Source organism: Chrysemys picta, chromosome 13 (assembly GCF_011386835.1).
Source record: "Chrysemys picta bellii isolate R12L10 chromosome 13, ASM1138683v2, whole genome shotgun sequence".
NCBI lineage: Eukaryota > Metazoa > Chordata > Testudines > Emydidae > Chrysemys > Chrysemys picta.
In genome coordinates, this window is record NC_088803.1 from 33,126,965 (window position 1) to 33,144,352 (window position 17,388).

Here is a 17,388-nt window from a genome sequence, read left to right on the forward strand (position 1 = left end):
TGTGGAAATCTGGCCATGAATCCTTTTGCTTACATTCTTCTGTAAAATAAGGATAACACCATTTTCCTACTTCACAGGAGTGTTCTGAAGATATGTTTATTCGTGTCTATAAGGGGTGTGTGTGTCAAATATTACAGTTGTTATGCTGGAAGTTAGGTAGTCCCCAGTAAGTTTATCTTTGATCTATGGGTGATCACAAACCTCACTGAAGCTGTTAAATGAGAAACGATTAGATGTCCCTTTGTTTAGTAATTCAACTGAAACAGTTGAAGCCATCTCCCAAAGACTAGACGGAATACAAACACAGGGACTGGGGATTGATTGTGTGTGTGTGTGTGTGTGTGTGTGTGTGTGTGTGTAAAAAGCAGAAAGCCAAGGAAACAGCAAGAGAAGCACTTGTAGAGCGACCATGAGAGAAAGCTATGAGAATACTTCTTGGGCAGAGTGCTGGCTGGAAAGAGGCTTGGAGTTATGAGCAAGGAGATTGTTTCCTGCTGTGTTCAGGGAAGCAGGACTTTGTGAATAAACAGAATGGCATCAAAGAAATACCAAACTCCATCAACTACTCCTAATGGAAACAACCCACGAGGCCCTGACTATTGGCTAACTGCTCAGGCTAAAAAGGGGTAAATTAAAAAAAAAAGGGGAATGGGGACCTTGGTGAATGCATAGACAGATTAAAAATCAATCCGGAAATGTTATTATCTTGTTCAAAGTGTTCATCATCCAGCCAGGGAGCAAAATCAATAGCCTGTGACTTATTGCTGAGTCACGTGATATGAATAGAATCAAAAGTCAAAATGAACAGTTAGTGCAGCACGCATAGCCTGACAGTTATTTATCCAAACTATGCTGCAAGTACTAAAGAATTACTTCATTTGAAAGAAATTAAAATTAGTTTAATATTTCACTCACCAAAAAAGAGTAGGGGCTGCTGAATACATATGAGTATAATTCCTAAATAGTTCACCTGACTTTAATACTTCTGCTGAGGTGACTAAAATTGGCTTGATATCCAGGTTGTAATTCCACACGGGTCTTTAGCTACCGGACAATGGATAACATGCAGATCAATTCCCTATCATCCACACAGTCATAATCCTTGATCTGCAGATAAAGAATGGGAATACTTCTCAAAATATAGAGAAAATGATTTCTTTCTTGCTGTACATGGTGCCTGTGGGAAATCCATGTCTTGTACTTGATGGCACCACCAATCTTTGTGCTATTAAGTCTGAGCCCTTTGTATTTAAGAATCAATGCTCAGAATTTCTCTCTTTAATTCAGAACCTGCACCTTTGTGTATTACTAAAAAAATAACCCCCCGACTTTTACCTTTTTACATAGCCCTTAAGGAATCCTGCAGTCTCACTACAGAATTGTCTTCTTGGCTCTTAAATACAATATCTATAAAAAGAAAACTGATAACCTTGGGAGTATAACAGAGCAGAACTGTGACGTGGTGTGGTATACTGACTGAAGGAGCAGCCTTTGGGCTGTTCTTTGCATTAAAGCAACAGGAGCATTTATTTGAAAATTTTATATTTTTAGTAAAATATTAAACAACACAGCAGTGAGAGCCTGCTGTAAAGTTGCAGCCAGTGCTGCAGACTAGCTACCAAAAGTGAGAATGAGTTTTGGTCTGTACAACCACACCTCATATCCTTACATAACAATAGTATCAGAGGGGTAGCCGTGTTAGTCTGAATCTGTAAAAAGCAACAGAGGGTCCTGTGGCACCTTTGAGACTAACAGAAGTACTGGGAGCATAAGCTTTCTTGGGTAAGAACCTCACTTCTTGCATCTGAAGAAGTGAGGTTCTTACCCACGAAAGCTTATGCTCCCAGTACTTCTGTTAGTCTCAAAGGTGCCACAGGACCCTCTGTTGCTTTTTACATAACAATAGTTACTACTCTAAACAACCTCTTCCCTACATAGCCCTTCCTCGGATAGGGCTATCCTATCCCTACTAAACCTCCTTACTGTAGAGATGCTGTTTCGTAGGAACTTTTCCCCAGCATGCCTTTCTGTAGCTGGCCCTTTAAATTTGGCAGAGGCAAACAGATGAAGCCCCAGAAATGTCCATTTTGCAATTGGCTGCTGTTTGTTGCAGGCCCCTCTTCCAGCTGATGAGTATCTTTATCCCCTGTTAAGTTCTTTGTTAATTTTTGTGTTGTAATCTTAAGTAAATGTCCCCCTCCCCCATATAATACACAAAAGAACAAGTGTTTCTAGACAATTTTGGCCAAATGTTGTTGCAAACTTTGCTTCAGCAGCCCACTCCTCTGGGACATTTTTAGCAATTAATGGAGAGGCAGATGTCTCTATCTTGCAGAGGCTCACTGCACTGGGAACATTCCCTTATGGTGGCTTCTCAGTCCTTTTGCACCAGCTACATCAGCACAAAAGGACCGCAAGACCATGAATAATTTATTTCTTGGTCTCTGTAAGAGGGTCCGGACTCACCCCTGCGACACCTCCTGCTGGTCATCCAGGGAATTAGCTCACCAGCCTCTGGAGCACTCTTTGCAGGCCGGTGATCCACCTTGTCCTCTGCACTGGCCTCATGTCCCTCCCAGGACTCCGGTGTCCCTTGCTCTGGGTGCTGCCCCCTGGCAATACTCACACACACACACACAAGGTCTCCCCTCCCAGGGAAACCCCCACCTACTATCCCCACCTTGCCTGAGCACTAGGCCACTGCCAGTCACCAACTAGCCCCCACACCATGGGGCAGACTGCAGTATAGGCCACTCATCACTGGCAAGGAGGGTTTGGACTTGCTGCCTTGGCCTAGCCCTGGGCTCCCCTCTGCAACCCCTAGTACCCCTTGGCCTATTACCAGGCCACAGCCTGGGGCTATCCAGCCTGGAGCTCCCCAGCCCTGCTCCACTCAGGTACTCTGTCTAGCTCTCTGCAGCCAGGCCCTTCTCTCTCTGACAGCAGAGAGAGACTGCTGAGGTTCTGGCTCCCAGCCTTTTTATACAGGCCAGCTGTGGCCTGATTGGGGCGTCCCAGCTGTGGCTATGTCTCCAATCAGCCCAGTAGCTTTTCCCTTTGCCCCAGCCCTCTGCCAGGGCTGTTTGAAACCCCTCAGGCAGGAGCGGGGTAACCACGCCGCTACAGTCTCCAAGGCTGTCAAGGTGGCATATTTCACCAGCACTAAATTTACTTTAAAAAAAATCACAAAAATTGACCCTATTGTAGTTGGTTTTGTATTTCAAAAGGGGGATGTTAACTGTGGAGGCTGCTGATGCAATAGTCCATCTTGATCTGAATGGTACATGGACTTTCCATCTGTACTGAAGTGGTTACGTGCTGTATGTGGCTCACACTTCAGCTATCCCTTCTTTAGGTAAAAAGAAGAACAGGAGGACTTGTGGCACCTTAGAGACTAACAAATTTATTAGAGCATAAGCTTTCGGATGCATCCGAAGAAGTGGGCTGTAGTCCACGAAAGCTTATGCTCTAATAAATTTGTTAGTCTCTAAGGTGCCACAAGTCCTCCTGTTCTTCTTTTTGCGGATACAGACTAACACGGCTGCTACTCTGAAACCCTTCTTTAGGTGATCATGGCCGAGTTTTGGTTATCTGTCAAACTGGCACATTAGGCAGATAACACAAGAGTAATGGCACAAAGGCTAAGGTGTTTAATGCCTATTTTGCTTCAGTCTTCACTAAAATGGTTAATTGTGATCAGATGTTCTCGGTGTCCGCAGAAAGTTGGACCAGAAGTAATCAGCTTAATCTGCAGCAAGGGAAATTTAGGTTAGATATTAAGAAAAACTTTCTAACTATAACCATAGTTAAGAAATGGAATAGGTTACCAAGGGAGTCTGTGGAATTCCTGTCACAGGAGATTTTTAATAACAGGTTGGAAAAACACTTGTCAGGGATGGTGTAAGTATGGTCCTTCCTCAGCGTGGGGTGGGGTGGACTAGAAGACCTCTTAAGGTGTCTTCCAGTCCTACATTTTCATGATTATATCTGCAAATGAGGCATTCATTTGGAACTTATGTAACTGTTCATGTGGTAGGAGAAAAGTTTGGGGTTGCTGTGTCCATCATTCTTTAGGGATTCCCCTGGGGAGGTTCAGCATGTAATAGTTCTAATTACTTAGTAAAAGGAGTTTCTCAGGCTCACCAATACGTAATGATAGAGAGAAATGAGATGAGGGGTTGTGCGAGAGAGAATAAAAGAGGAAGAAACTATGATCTCTCCCAGATATTAAAGAATTTCATGTGCGGCTGAACAAAGGTGCAGTCTGTCCGATATCATTTTTATTCCAAGCTTTCAATATTGCAGCTGATGGCAGAAAAGGTGCAGTAAAACATGGGAAGGCCACTGGGTAATATCCACTGTAAAGTGTTAATTGCCTATTGAGGCTGTAAACTTTGTCAATATGCCTGGATCTGAGTTATTGACAGGCTCCTATTTATTCCAGCCCCACAAAGCTGGGCTCTTTAGAATGGGGCTCTAATCAGTCATGCTTCACTGATCCCACCAAGAAGCCTCAGTCGATAAGTGTGCTTGCTGTCTTAACCCTTTGAAGTTTGTAAAATTACAAGTGGGATTGATAACTGATTCAGGGAGAACTCTTGACAGGAGAAACCCCTTGGAAATAAAGGCTGCCTGGGGTGAGTGACATGTACTCCAGCCTAATGTGCACTCTCGGTACCTGGGGATGAGCTTGGGTACTCCCTTGCTGGCCTAACCTGCATAGTTCTGTAGTCATTTTGAACTCTGTGCTGAAGGAAGCAGTTGCTTCAGGATGCATGTTGTGAATTTGTGACAATAATGACTGGATAACAGTGACCATCATAATATTTATTTCCCATTTCTGATTCTTACAGTTGTGTGACACTTGTGGTCTGTTACCTTGGGTTATGTAATACCAGAGACCATTCTAAGGCCTTTAAACAGCCCATGAGAAGAGTGTCATCCCGTATCCATGACTGAATAAACATTCTGCGTAAGCAGTTCCGGCTGGATTTTGTGCTGTAATTCACTTTTTTGTCTTAAACTGTTGTCTAGTGTTGATGTAGAACAGCTGCTGCATTCAGCCCCAAAGCTCCATTTCAGTTGTGAGTGAAGTGTACAAATCTAGGCCCAGATTCCATACCTGCATGTGTACATGTTGCTGCTGTTCCCTGCAAAGGGAGCGGTTTGCAAGCCACTGGGGACAGAGTTCAGCTGTCAGTCTGGAAAGTGTTTTGAGATGAAGGATGTTGACAAGGAGATGTGCGAGATCTTCTTAGTAGATCCTGCGATAGGCACCTTATCTAGAGTCCCCAACAAATACACGTGTTAATGTATTTGTATTAATTTACTGTGGTTCTAAAAACCCTGAGTGCTTTTTATGAGTAGAAAACAAAATACAGCTACATTATTGCCCAGGCAGGTAGGAGGGTGGGGTATGCTGCCATTTACCATAGCCTGTAACCAATGCAAGAGATCAGAACTGTGGAAAAGAACTAGAACTGGGCCTTTGTACAAGAAACCACCCATGTCCACTCATTTGAATTTGTAAATGAAATCCCTGCAGCCATGTTCACACTTCTCCTGTTGTACTCCTTCTCCTTCTATGTTTGAGAAGTCAGGTTTCACTGGGAACAATATTTGGAGAGTGGAAAGCGAATTTCCACCCTGAGTGTTGAAGAATGTTCCCTTCCAGAGGACTGAGAAGAAGCAGCTTCATTCGTGGATCAAATTCTGGTAGGCCCTGGCTATGCCAGGAAAATATGGTAGGTTATTAAACTCTACACACCACTTAGCACCTAATGTAGGCAAAGACTTTGGTATCTGAAAATCGCTTTCTGTCTGAGATTGTAACCTCACCATTACTGTTCATTAATGGGAGCTATACAACTAAATCTCCTTATAGTGCTTGAAAACGTAGGGGCACTGAGTAAAATGCTGGGATTTATCCTGTGGGCTATGCTGACTTGGGAGTAGTACATCCCATACTATGTGATATGCTACAGTCCTACCTCCCTTCTTGTAGGTAGACAGAGTTGCAGGTGTTCCTATTATGCAGTACACCTAAAAGAATGTGTGATCAGAGCAACCAACAGCATCAGATATAATTTGAGGTTCACTCCCCATGGAGGTGAAATAAATGGCTGTGTTAAATGTGTATATTGCTTTGAATCAGCCTTTTGCCATAGACTAAGTAACACTTAAAAATAGTTCCATCCATTCTGCAAAAGAAATGATGAATTCACTTGATTTCACTCTTCATTCATAGACACAGGGACTTTAAGGCCAGAAGGGACCATTGTGATCATCTAGTCTGACCTTTTGCACACTGCAGGCCATCGAACCTCACCCACCCACTCCTTTAATAGACCCCTAACCTCTGGCTGAGTTACTGAAATCCTCAAATCATGATTTAAAGACTTAGTTACAGAGAATCTACCATTTACATTAGTTTAAACCTGAAAGTGACCTGTGCCCCAATGAATATACAGAGATTAAATATAATGTTTCAAATCTGAACCAGACTAAGGGGTTCAGGCACACAATTCTTCATTTTAATTGCAGTTGTGTGGCTAAATAGCCTTGTCCACTTTGAAAATCTCATACTCTGTGTGTGTGGATGGGCAGAGGGTGTTACAATCTATGGCTAATGTAAAACAGGCGACTTCATCTTCTTGCAGCATTGTCTTTTGATAACTGCAGAGAATTGCTCTCTTTACATGGGAAAACTTCTGTGTGATCCATTGCTCTATCTCACACTCATCGCTTGGTATTATGAGTGCTTGATTATGTACAGGTACAGCCCAGCCTCCTTTTCAGGGAGTTCAGTTATCATAGCTGCAGTGACTTGTCTTAATTCAAAGCCCACTGAAGTCTGAGTCTTTCGAATAGGCTTTGGGGCAAGTACTTAATGAAGAATATATATGCACGGGTGCAGTTTCTACATACCTTGCTCACATCAAGGGGGTAGCGTAATAGAGCTACTGATCCCGAACACTAGCATGTTTATCCTATTGGTCTTACCCATAAAAATATAGTAGATAAATGGCAGTCTGTCTTCATTTTCGCAGAGAACAATGCATGTTAGTTATAAAGTCAGCGAGATGAAAATCTTATCTATAATGGGAAAGGAGATATTTAGAGGACTAAGACTCACCAGTAAACAACTGCGGGTCAAAATACTCGTTCATGGGCAATGCATGAGGATAAAATGACTATTTGTGACCCCTCCACTCCCAATTCGTCATAAACAAGGTGTACACTTACACTTTGCAGCATATTTCACAACCATTCAAGCTGATCAGAGCTGATTGCATTTGAACTGAGGAAAGCCCTCTGATCACTATTAATTTTTCACGAGTGCCACTAAAAGCAGCAAACAAATACCAGGGGGAGAAAAAAGGCAAGACAAGTCTCCAAGAGACTGCATTTAAATTGCAGCCACAGGGACAATCCTGCATGGAATTTACACATTTGCCTTGTGTGTGGATGGGTAAGTTTGATTAATTTTTTTTTTATTTCATTTTCCATAGGCTCTTTGCATGCTGTAGTCTCTTTGTGATGTGACCACTAGAGAGCAGAGTGAACCTAGTAACAAGAGCTAATTAGTGCTTGGCCTCTTCACTCCTCCCTGCCCCCACCTCTCTTTTAATATATAGGTGGAGGGGATTTAGATGGTTCTTAGCTTTGCCACCAATACTGTGCAATCTTAGGCCTAATTAAAACGCCACAGACGGCCTGAACCCCACATTAAAATTTGATGAGAAATTGATCAGCCAAGCAAACAGGAAATTTAGCTGTGTGAGTGAAGGTAATGTTTGCTCAAATGTGTAATGAGGTCCATAGAGAATATTTATGGGGACCTTAGTGACGGCTTCAGCAGTTCCTTCTCCTTGATTTCATCTGACCTACCTGCCCTTTCCTTGTTAAGACTATGTGCATAAGGAAATCCAAGGCTGCCTCAGGTAAAGGTAGGCAAACCTGGAATGACGGGTTGTGTTTGACTGAGATTTTGCCATTCAGAACTCTACAAGATGTGATGTTTAGAAATCCAAATAAGGCTTTTTGGCCTTGTCTTTACATTTTAAAAAAACATTAAAAGGAGCTAGTTATGTAACATAATTATCAGTGACCTATGGAACTCACTGCAGCATGTTTTTAAAGTATATCACTTACTCAAAAAGAACCAGTTATTTATATGGATGCATCTGCATTAAATTTAACTAGAATAAAACTTTAAAGGGTATCACTCCACATGCTTTTGTGTACAAGCTGATACACCATCAGAGGGGGGTCAAGAAGATCTTCCCTCCACCCCCTTGGCATTTCAGAGTACAATCTTTACAAGTCTGTCTCTTAGTCTTCACACCTTCCTCAAAACACCTTAGTGTGGAATTCAGTCTGACAGTGGCCAATGCTAGTACACGGGACCAAATAGATCATTGCACCATTCCATTACAACAATTCCCCTGTCTTAATTTTAAGGTAGCTTTTCCATATACAGGTCTGTTGCATCTTACGCGCATTTAACATGCGCGATTTCAGCTTTATGCGGTCGGCAAAAAAAAAAAAAAAAAAACAATTTTAATACTGTACCTATAGTGTGGGTGATTCTGCCCGCCATTGAACTCAATGTAATTTTGACTATATGCGGTTTTCGCTTTATGCGCTAACCGCGGAATGGAACCCCCGCGTAAGATGAGACAGACCTGTAATATTACAGTCAGACTGAATGTAAAAAGCTAAAAAATAAAACCTGCGATGAATACAGTGTCAAGAGTTAGAAAGACAACATTTGTTGTATTTCCTACAATAGAGAAGAGTGAGATTAAGTGGATTTAAAGTATGAATAGAATAGCACTTAGATAGGGCTTTACATCTTCAAAGTGCTATACAAACGGTGAATGAGACCTGTGAGGTGGTAAGAATCACATATTTTCATCTTACAGAAGAGGAAATTGAAGCAAAATGATTAAGATTGAAGGTTTGAAAGATTTAGCCAGGACTTTGCTAATTGGCCTTGACGCCTCAACCTTAAAGTGCCTTGCTTAATGTCTTATAACAATCAAGGGAAGAGCCAGAATAAGAATTCAGGGGTGCCTGACTCCTAACCCTATGCTCCAGTCCACTAGACTGAAGAATTTCTGACATACATCTGGGATAAAACTTTCAAGAGCACCTAAATCCAATTTTCAAAAGTGATTTAGGAGCCTATGTGTCACTGAAGGTCAATGAGAATTGCCTTGTTCTATACTAAAACTTAGGTAGACCAAGCTACATGGCTAAGGGCTGTGAAAAATTTCATACCCTGTGTGACATAGTTAGGTCGACCTAACTCCCTTTGTAAACACAGCTAGGTCAACAGATGAATGTTTTGTTGACCTAGCTACTGCTTCTTGGGAGGGCGGATTTACTACAGTTGTGGAAATGCCCCTTCTTTTGCTGTAGTGTCTATGCTACAGCAATGTAGCTGCAGATATAGTGTTTCTAGTGCAGACGTACCCTTAGGCTCCTAAGTAACTTAAGTGCTTTTTAAAGGTTTACCCATAGTCAGCTCTTAAGCGATAAGATCCAGAGTGATGGTCAGAATGACGTGACCCATCTCTAAAACACACATCTTGGAACTGTTCAAAGATAACAGGTTGGTTTCTGAAAGGGTGTAATAAATACAATTAGCCACACTATGGACATAAGCTTATTGATTACATCAGATCAATGGCTATTGCCTAGCAGGCCAAATTCAACCCTGGTGTCACTTCATTAAACATTACACCAGGGATGAGTTTGGCTTAGTGTGTTAAAATTTCAAGGAATGTCGGAAGATCATATCACTTGGATTATTTTCAGCATATTAATGACAAATATTATTACGAGACACTGGGTCCAGATAATACAAGAATGTACTAAATAAAGGAATGAACTTTTAAGCATCTTAATTATGATTGGGAACAAATGACTTTTGAGTCTGTGTGGGAGGCAGGGATATTCATAGATAAGAACATGTTGCTGAGAGGGAGTCACTTTTCCTGGGCTCTACTCCTGTATCTGCCATTGACTCACTGAGTGACTTTGGCCGAATCACTTAGTATTTCTGAGCAAAATGCAGCTTAGTTGAGTTCCACCAGAGATAAAGCTGGCTCGTTGTGTTTCGGCTTGTCTGCAAAATAGATACAAGTATCCACGTCAGTCAGAGAGATCTGAGATCTTCATCGCAAAGGTGCTTAATTCTCCCTTTCCCCACCACAAAATATAGTTGTTATATACAGCACGCCTCACAACTCCCCTCTGGCGTGAGCAGGGCCGGCTCTGGCTTTTTGGCCGCCCCAAGCAAAAACAAACAAACAAACAAACAAAAAATATCTGTGGCGTGGCCGGAGCGCGGGTGCAGGAGGACCGACTGGGAGGGGGGAGGAAGGGAGCGGGCGGGAGAGAGAGAGAAGGGAGTGGCCAGGGCTACAGCGGGGGCGCTGCCACGCGGCCCCTCCCGCTGCGCTGCCGCCTGCCGCGAGGGCTCCACTCCGGTCAGCGGGGAGGGAAGGAAGAGGACTGCCCTGCAGGACGCTCTGGTTCTCCGTGCCGCCGCCCCCTACAGGGCAGCCAGAGCGGAACAACAACAACAACAAAAAAGCGGCTGTGCCGCCCTAGGATTGGGCAGAATGCCGCCTCGAACAATCTGCCACCCCAAGCACCAGCTTCCTCAGCTGGTGCCTGGAGCCGGCCCTGGGCGTGAGTCCTGCAGTGCAGCGTGAATTCAAGGGTTCTAGCAACATTTATAACTCCCTACACTTTGTAAAGCTCCCACTGCCTAAGAAACTTCATGTTTGGACAAGTACGTCTGAAAGATCTGCTTGTAACAAAGAGCCTGTGTCGAAGGAAGAGTTTAATGTGAAAGTAATGTGATCAAGCACTAAGTTGCCTTCACCAACAATTAAGTGTAACAGCAACTAATGGCAGGCTAGGAAGGATCAGCCCAAGGGCAATTTCTAGCACTGCTTCTCTGCAGCATCACTGTCTAACTTAATACCCCTTTCATGTACAAAGTTTCAATTAAAGGAAACACATTTTGTGTTTAAAATCAAATCAGGCATGAGTTCGATACTGAAATGGTAGCTATGATGCCATGCTAAGAGGGCACTGTCTCCTTTATGAGGCCAGTTGGAAAGGTCTTATGACCTGAAGCTCTCTGCAGTAGATACAGCCACTGCTGTTAGATCCCTGTTCAAAACTCTGCCTCATGCAGCACAGGGGCTGGATTGGATTCTGATCAGACGGCATACGTTTGATTAACATCCACCTCAAATTTTCTTCTTCTTGGTGCCTTAGATTAAATGCTTTTGTCTTAAACCCTAATGTTTCTTTCAGAGCTCATCTGGAGCGATGGTTGCTTGAGCATTCTGGAAAATTAGGAAAATGACAGCTGTCAAAATTATTAGGTATTTAAAATAAGCATCAGTGGCATTTCCGGGGCTGATACCAAGACACCAGCCATTACAATAAGGCAGAGTATGTGTATGGGAGGTGGGGAGTGCAGCCCCTCTGATAAAAAGCAGAGTGACAACTGCATCCCCTCTCCCTGGCTTAAACAAATAGCACTCCTTCACTACTGCCCCTTTCCCCCTTTGCTTGTGTGCTGAGAGCTCCCTATTCTATTTCAAACTACTTTGACCACAGCACGACACAGCACAGCTAGTATCCACCCAAGGAATGACTGTCCCTTTAATTGTAAATATAATGCAGTTCTCTGGGGTCTGTCAGCCAAGGATCTCAAAGCAAACACCAATGAATTGACTCAGACTCTCCCCCCTCCCTGTGAAGGAGGCAAATATTACACTCCCTTCACAGATGGGGAAGTTGAGGTATAGAGTGGGTGACTCGCCGAGGGCCACGATGAAGTTGGTGATAGAACCATGAATGAGATCATCCTTCACTTATTTTCACACCAAGACGTATCGCAAGGAAGCGGATGAGCAAGTGGCTTCCTGCATGTGAGTTAAATGATGGGCCCAATTGTGGAGGAGTTTGAAAGAGGAAAATGTGACATTGCTGTTTTGCTTCTCTGCTTAAAAGTAAGTGGTGGCTGGCCCAATCTAGGTGCACAAAGGAGGTAAGGAAGGGCCCAAGGAATCTTCTACCGTGTCATGAATCCTGAGTGCAAGGACTGGAAGAATAATACCTTTAGTGGTATTAGACTAGCTAACGGGAGCAAGAAGAGGTGGGACTAGGGCAGATCATAGCTGATTGATCTGAGCTGATGTGGGGAGAAAGAAAAACACATGCTATAACCTGTGCAGTGCAGCTCATTCCCATGCAGGGGTGCACTCTCTGCCCTCTGCACCAAAACCCCAAATCTGAACATTCCCCAAGGCAGGATCTAGATCTACATGCTGCCCCTTACATTGCTAGTTGGAGCAAGACTTCCCATAAATTAGAGTGTAAGCTCTTTGAGAGAGCCCAGTCCTTTCCCATATGTTTATACAGGATCATGGTCCCATTTTGCCAGATCTTAATTTGGGCCACTAGATACCACCATAATAGAAGTAATAATATATTGCCACTCAGTGCTAAATGACATGGGCCCCTTATATAACAATTTTAAAAAGTTACCAAAAACCTTCAGCTTTCTTGGAAGGACTCTTTACTGAAGGCCCCTGGTGTCCAATCTTTGAGGTGATTCCTTATGGAAGACCTTCAATGTCCCAGGAAAGACTATTTGCAAATGTCCTGTCATCACTTCAGATTCAGTTCTGACAAGAAGCCACAAGGGTCCCATTCATAAGACATGCACATCATATTATCTGCCTACAGTTTCTGTAGACATTTCTGGACTGCAGTAAACTTATGCTACAAAAGCCCTTCTTTTTCTCCTTACTTGTGACAACCTTCAGTTGTTGGGCCTTATTCTCCAGCCTTAGTTTGAGTAAAGTGGGCATAAAGGGCTACTGAGGCAGAGTGGTGGCATTTCACACATACTTTGTACTCACCTCCCAGGAATGTAAATGTCTGCCCAGGGTGTGAGGCAGTAAAGAACTGAGCCAGCAAGCTTCTCGCTTCTCCCAAAGGGAGTATTTCAAAATCATGCAGGTCAGAAAACAACGGAAGGTGCTGGATTTGGAGGTGGGCCAAGTGAACTTATAAGTGTGTGCATGGCCCCTAAGAATGAAGGGATAAACTTGGTGCTGCATCAACATGTTGCAAGCTGCAAAACAAATAATTAGCAGGGGAAGGGTCAATTTGTTTGTCAAAACTAGCAAATGAGATCAGAGAAGGCATTTTTGGCCATTGGGCCTTCCTTAGGCTATAGAAGAACAGGATGTCGTTTAGTTTTGCTGTGTCCTAGATTCACCATGCCCTGAGGAAGACCTCCAAGGCTGAAACGTTGCTTCTAATTGTTTTATAAATGACCTTTTCTTCCCCTTTGTCACTCAAGATGACACTGATATTGGACCGGACAGTTTCCGTTGGACAGACACTCCCTGGCAAAGGCATGTGCAGCATCTCAGTTAATATTCAAATGGTCATTGGTCTGTCAAAAGATTCTTATGTCTCCTCTACTCTCTTACACAACAGTCTGTTTACGGTGAGGTTGAGCACATGGCTTAGTATAGATAGCACTGTCTTGGAACCTGCAAGATAAGGACATGTGTTTTATATGAAACCTCCCACCAAGAAAGATTAAAAGATCAAAATAACAATTAATAAATACTTTTCATGTACCATTTTAAAGCATTTCAGTCAATGCTCTCAAAGCACTTTTCAGCCATTAATTAAGCTTAACTCAATCTGATATGGAGGGTAAGCATTGTTATCCCCATTTTAGAAATTGGTAGACGGGGCAGGAGCTAAGGGCAGAATTCTCAGACTTGGGTGCCATATTTAAGCACTATAATGAGGTTTTATTTCATTCCCTCCCCCCCCCCCCACAGGAGTTGAGCATCCATCAGACCCATTGAAGTCAGTAGGGTCAATTGATTCTTCTGAAAAACAGGCCACTGATTTGTTGCTTAAATATGGGTTTTGGTGCTGTTGGAACATTCTGGCCAGTAAGACTAGACGTGTTAATGTAAATGTATTACATACAACAATTTTGGTGTCACTCATTCAGATTATGCTGCATGATTGCCTCTTAGCCTTAAGAAGGGAAGCTGAATATCTTTAGTTGTTAGAGAACAGTCCATTCATTAGGCTCAGCCAAACTTTTCAAAACTGTGCTGCGACTTGATCGCCATATTTGGGGTCGGGAAGGAATTTTCCTCCAGGGTAGATTGGCTGAGGCCCTGGAGGTTTTTCGCCTTCCTCCGCAGCATGGGGCAGGGATCGCTAGCAGGAGGGTTCTCTGCCAATTGAAGTCACTAAAACACAGGATTTGGGGACTTCATCAGCAGAATCAAGGGAAGGGTAGGGACGGTTTTGTGGCCTGCAGCATGCAGGGGGTCAGACCAGATGATCATAATGGTCCCTTCTGACCTTAAAGTCTATGAGTCTATGAGACTTAGTTTTATGTGTTTTGGTCAGTCTGAACCTAGTCATAATTTCAGCATTGCAGTTAGGGCTGGATGAATACTTCACAGTGATTTAGTCACATATTCAGGGTTTTTTTTTCTGTTCACAAATTGCCTATGAGCATTTTGCAGTTTTGTAAAATGTATTTCTTTAAAAATTACTTGCCAAATAACTTGTCAATAATCCTAGTTTGGGAGCAGCTCTAGTCATATTGGAAATTTCTGCTGTTTAGTACAGTCCTGCTGTTCAGAAAATTTCAATGAAAATAAAATTTCCAAGAACATGTTTTATTGCTAACTTCCTCCCATTTCATAACCGGGTCTGTTGGACACACAGGGCACATAGTGTACTTCTGTCATCTGAACTCTTAGAATTGGGCTTCTGCTGTGAGTAGTCATGCAAATGAATACAACACTTACTTTTGAAAAATATCCTCCGATATTACACTTCAGCCAACATTTTTAAAAGTAGCTAATGATTTGGGGTGACTCTATCCTTGGGTGCCCAGCTTGAGCCTCCATAAAGGGGTCTGTTTTTCAGATGGTGGCATTCAGCGCTTTTTGGAAATCAGGCTGTTATGAGGTGTCTTAAGTTAGGCACCCCAAATCAGTAGTCACGCCTGAAAATTAATGCCTTCAGTCATTGCTCAGGCATAACTCCCAGTTACTTTAGTGGGACTTTGGCCTGAATAAGGATGGCAGGAACAGGCCCTGTTATAGTATCTACTACTACAAATACTGCTGCCACCATTGTGTTCTGAGATATATAGCAAAGCAAAACAAAGAAAGGCCAAGCAAAAGCCAACACGAACCAATGATGCATCAAATAAAAACCCAGGTTCCGGATACCTTCCAGGGAGAATAATTTCCAAAGAGATGAAGGCCACTGGATGAGAGCCAAATTGCAAGTCTTGTCTGTACATAGACGGTACAGCAGGGGTCGGCAATCTTTCAGAAGTGGTGTGCCGAGTCTTCATTTATTCACTCTAATTTAAGGTTTTGCATGCCAGTAATACATTTTAACGTTTTAGAAGGTCTCTTTCTATAAGTCCGTAATATATAACTAAACTATTGTTGAATGGGAAGTAAATAAGGTTTTTAAAATGTTTAAGAAGCTTCATTTAAAATTCAATTAAAATGCAGAGCCCCCCGGACCGGTGGCCAGGACCCGGGCAGTGTGAGTGCCACTGAAAATCAGCTCGCGTGCCGTCTTCGGCACGCGTGTCATAAATTGCCTACCCCTGCTGTACAGTGTTGTGTTGCTCCCAGGATATTAGAGAGACCAAGTGGGTGAGGTAATATCTTTTATTGGAGCAACTTCAAAGAGAAGCTTTCAGACTTACACAGAGCTCTTCAGGTCTGGGAAACTTACTCAGAGTGTCACTGTTAAATACAAGGTGGAACAGATTGTTTAGCATAAGTAGTTAATACATATTTCAAGGGACCATTCAAGGTGAAGTGGCCTGTTAAGACTCTTCCAGTCATAAGAGGAAAGAAAGAGGTGGGAGGGAACAGCAGGGGAGGGGGGAATTTGTTGGTTCATTACACATTGTTGTAATAAGCCATAAATCCAGTGTCCATGATTTTTAGTGTCTAGCAAAATTATTAATTTAAGCTTAGGGGATCATGACCACCCAGCCCTTCCCCATGTTGCTCATGGGTATGGCTCTTGGTTTGGCCCAAGTATGGAAAAGGTTGAGAACCACTCTGATAAACTATGGTTATTACATACTGTTTCTTTGACTGTTCTTGGCTTCTGATGAGCGTGACAAGAATTTTTTTTTTAGGTCGATACCAGGGGTGTGGTAACTCAGAATAACTGAATTAAATTAAGAAAGGGAAAATTTAGTCTGAACACCAGGAAAAAGCTGCTGGCAATCAGACTCACTAGCCTGTGGAATAGTCTCCCTAGGAAAGCAATGGAGGCCCCAATGCCTGAGACATTTAAAACCAGATTGGACAAAAAGTGTACTTCAGGAAATAACCTTGTGTTTTCAGGGAGGTGGACTGGATGGGCCTATCTGAGATAGAAAAGAACCAGTTTTCTTTGATTCTATAATATCCTAGGAAGACCATGTAGAGAGGTTTTCCTTGTTCCTGATACTTTTCTTGTAGTCACCTTAGTGTGAAGACCATGTCGATAGTTGATCTATTGGCATGGAAGCCACACCAACTCTCTGGATATATATGTTCAGCAAGAATTTGGTGTCTTAAGAATGACCCATACGAATGCCTTGGTAGCAACACTAATGAGAGAGATTCCTCTGTAGTTGTTGCAATCTCTCCAATATTTTTTTATACAACATTATGATGTTGGCATCCTTACCCAACCTTCCCTCCACCAGGCAAGTGAGACAATGTGCAGATGTTTAAACACACCCATCCTCTTTGTTTCAGCACTTCAGCTGGAATTCCATCTTTTTCTGTAGCCATTCTTTCGTACTAAGGAAATGATTTACTTTTTCAAGCTTAATTAAAGATGGTTCTATATCTAGCTCTATGATAGACTGGAACTTAGGGATTATACTTTGTGCTCCTTCAGAAACAGTGATTTCATGCCAATAGAGTTTGTGATCCACCCAGTGTTGTATCTGTTTGCTTCTGTCAATGATGATGTCTCTGCTAAGAGATTTGAGTGGGGCAGTCTTCTTGGCTGGAGGACCTACTGCTTTCTTGATTCTATCATCCATACCTCTTAGATCTCCATTCTCAGAGATTGATCACATTGCTTTGCAGTTGATTGCAGTGTGTTCTTGAACACTCTGAGGTTAGCTGGCACATCAGTCAGGAGAGGGGTTCATGTTGTGGTGGAGATATGCTGTGAATTTTGCTTGAATAACTGGAAGTATTTCTTCAGTGTGTGCTGCAACCAGTTGTTATCTTATACGGTTTTTATACCAAAAGCTAAGAT